This window comes from Myotis davidii, unplaced genomic scaffold (assembly GCF_000327345.1).
Source record: "Myotis davidii unplaced genomic scaffold, ASM32734v1 scaffold848, whole genome shotgun sequence".
Classification (NCBI taxonomy): Eukaryota; Metazoa; Chordata; class Mammalia; order Chiroptera; family Vespertilionidae; genus Myotis; species Myotis davidii.
Window position 1 is genome coordinate 23764 of NW_006298983.1, and position 3224 is coordinate 26987.

Sequence of the window (3224 nt, forward strand, 5' to 3'; positions counted from 1 at the left end):
GGGCCCCTGCCTGCACCATGCGGAAACAGAGACCCCCCCCCCCCTAGAGTGTGTTGAAAATCAGAGCCCCCTAGCGTGCACCAAGAGCCAGAGTTCCCCAAGAATCCAGTATCAGAGTCTCTGTTGTTTCGCGCAGCCTCGCATTGAGAATCAGGGTCCCTGTGTGCACATGCACCAAGAATTGGAGCCACTGGCTCTTAGTGTGAATGCACAGGGAATCAGGGATCCCAGGCACAGGTGATAAGAAACACAGTCAGGTCTCTGGTGCTTGGTGCTGCCTCCCGCCAGGAGAATCGGGGTCTCAGAGCCCCTGCTGCGGGGAACAAGCCCCCAGTGTTTGCACACTTCCAGGCTAAGACTCCTGTAGCAGCACTGAGGCCCGGGTGGGCGAGGGGTGGGTCTATCAGTTACTATGGCGCTGCCCGTGAGCCTGCAGGGAGGGGGTTGGGCTCTGTTACTCACAGAGATCTGCTGCCGGGATGTCTGGATTCTTGGTGTCCCGGGGTCTGTAGTTCAAGTCTCCTCACTCTTGTCCAAAATGGGGGAATGGAGTATGGCTGCTCTCAGCCCCCATTTCTTGCAGTTCCTGGACATAGCATGTAAGCCTTTGGTTTGGGGCTTTCATGCCAACTCCTATAGGAAACAAGAGGAGTAGAGAAATCAGAGCAAGAACAAAAGTGGTCTCTTGTGTAGTATTTCTATCAGGAGGAAATTTCTGAACAATTCAGCATGGCACTTTTCCTGTAGAACAAAAAGTACCCTTTGGGAATTAAATAGGGAATAAAACGTACATTGGCTGATATTTTTTTTAAATCCTAACCCAAAAGCATGTTTAGAGAGAGGAAGAGAGAGAGAAACATCAATGTGAGAGAGAAACATTGATTGGTTGCCTTCCATACATGTTCTGACTGGAGAATCAAACTGGCAACCTTTAAGTGCATAGGATGCTGAGTCACTCTGGCTCACTTTAGTCTCATTTACCCTTCTCTTGAGACCAAATTTTCATGGATGTGGATCATAATCTGTGAGGTTTCCTCCTTGCTCTGGAGAATGAAATCAAAGACTTCAACTGTAGCTATTATGAACACAAGGCTATAAACCTAGATAAATGAATTCCTAGTGCTACCCTGTACATGATGAATAACAATTTCTTGCACTAAACTGGATGTAAAGTTTATGTAACATTTTATGCTGAGAAATAAAGTGTCACTAACAGGCACATTGATGTGAGAGAGAAACATTAATCAGTTGTCTCCCACACATGCCCTGACCAGGATTTGAACCTGTGGCTTTTGGTTTTACAGGATGACACTTCTATACTGAGCCACACCGGCCAAGGCTATGTGATATATTTTTAATAGATCAACTTCTCTCCTACGCATTTAGGATGGAGCTAGCTATAAATGTGAGAGAACTGAGAAATTTGGGAGTCAGAGAAAGACAAGTATCACATGATCTCACTCATATGTGGAATCTAATGAGCAACATAAACTATGAACAAAATAGATCCAGAGACATAGGAGCATAGAATAGAATGTGGCATCACAGAGGGAAAGTGGGGGAGAGTGGGTGGGTGGGAAGTGATCAACCAAAGAACTCGAATGCACATATGTATAACCAATGGGCATGGAAAATAGGGTGATGAAGGCCTGGGGTAAGGGGCAGGAGCAGGCTAGAAAGGGACAATGAGGGGGAGAGGGAGAGGGACATATGTAACACTTTCAACAATAAAGATTTTTTAAAAATGTTAATAGGGGACAGTTGGTCTGGGGAATATGGAAACTTCTTTACAACTTCTCTATCAATCTAAATATATTCTAAAATAAAATGGCTATTTTCTTTTCTTTCTTTTTTCTCTTTTTTAGTGAGGATTAGGGAGGAGTTACTGAAGGTTTTAGAAGAGAAGATATGAAATAGTTTTTAATTTTTTTTAAAATATATTTTATTGATTTTTTACAGAGAGGAAGGGAGAGGGATAGAGAGTTAGAAACATCAATGAGAGAGAAACATTGATCAGCTGCCTCTTGCACACCCCCTACTGGGGATGTGCCCACAACCAAGGTACATGCCCTTGACCGGAATCCAACCTGGGACCCTTGAGTCTGCAGACTGATGCTCTATCCACTGAGCCAAACAGGTTAGGGCATGAAATAGTTTTATAGAAGTTAATGAATGGAGTAGATAGATTCGATATGGTTGCCAAGCACCATTAGAGTCCAAGCATTTAGTCATGTGTTCAAGTGAGACCAATCAACGTGGTTGTGTGTGTTTTTCAAGTCAGGTTTCACTGCAGGTGTAGTCAGAGATGAACACTGAGTTTAATCAGGATTTATTTAGTACATTGAAGAGAAAGCAAGGGGATTCAGAGTGTATGCAAGGGAATGATTTTATCATTTCACTACTGATTATTGTATTTGGTCATATGTAATTTAGCCTGGTGTTTTAGTTTCATAGGGCTTCTGCAGCAAAGTGCCACAAACTGTAGTTTAAAACAATAGAAATTTGTTTCACAGTCTGGAGGTGAGATGTCAGCAATCACAGTGCTGGCAGGGCCATGTTCCCTCTGAAGCTTAAGGGGAGAATCCTTCCTTGCCTCTTCCAGCTTCTAATAACCCCAAGCATTCGTTCCTTGGCTGTGGTAGCAGAATTCAGATCTTTACCTTGTCTTCATATGGTTATCCTTTCTTTTCTCTTTTTGTAAGGATGCCAGTCATATCAAATTAAGGCCCACCCTCATCTTTTTTTTTTAAATTAAATCTTTATTGTTCAGATTATTACAGTTGTTCCTCTTTTTTTAATAATCTTTATTGTTCAGATTATTACAGTTGTTCCTCTTTCCCCCCCCCCCATAGCTTCCTTCCACGTGGTTCCCCCCCACCCTCCGCCCTCATCCCCACCAACTGTCCTCCTTCATAGGTGCATGGTTTTTGTGCAGTCTCTTCCCGCATTCCCCACAGCCCTTTCCCCCAAGAATAGTCAGTCCACTCCCTTTCAATGCTCCTGATTCTATTATAATCACCAGTTTATTCTGTTCATCAGATTATTTATTCACTTGATTTTTAGATTTGCTTGTTGATAGATGTGTATTTGCTGTTCATAATTTGTATCTTTACCTTTTTCTTCTTCTTCCTCTTCTTAAAGGAGACCTTTCAGCATTTCATATAATACTGGTTTGGTGGTGATGAACTCCTTTAGCTTTCTCACTCCTCTTCTGTCCCAGCAGC

General features: G+C 42.9%; 1 long non-coding RNA gene across 2 annotated transcripts in view; it reads right to left on the bottom strand.

Moving 5' to 3' along the window:
• Positions 1-439: 439 nt before the first annotated feature.
• LOC107184794 overlaps positions 440-3224 on the bottom strand; it is a 20261-nt gene continuing 17476 nt past the window's right edge. For both annotated transcript variants that reach the window (XR_001515702.1, XR_001515709.1), the window contains one exon: positions 440-633. This is a non-coding gene — a long non-coding RNA (uncharacterized LOC107184794). The remainder of the gene's footprint in view (positions 634-3224) is intronic.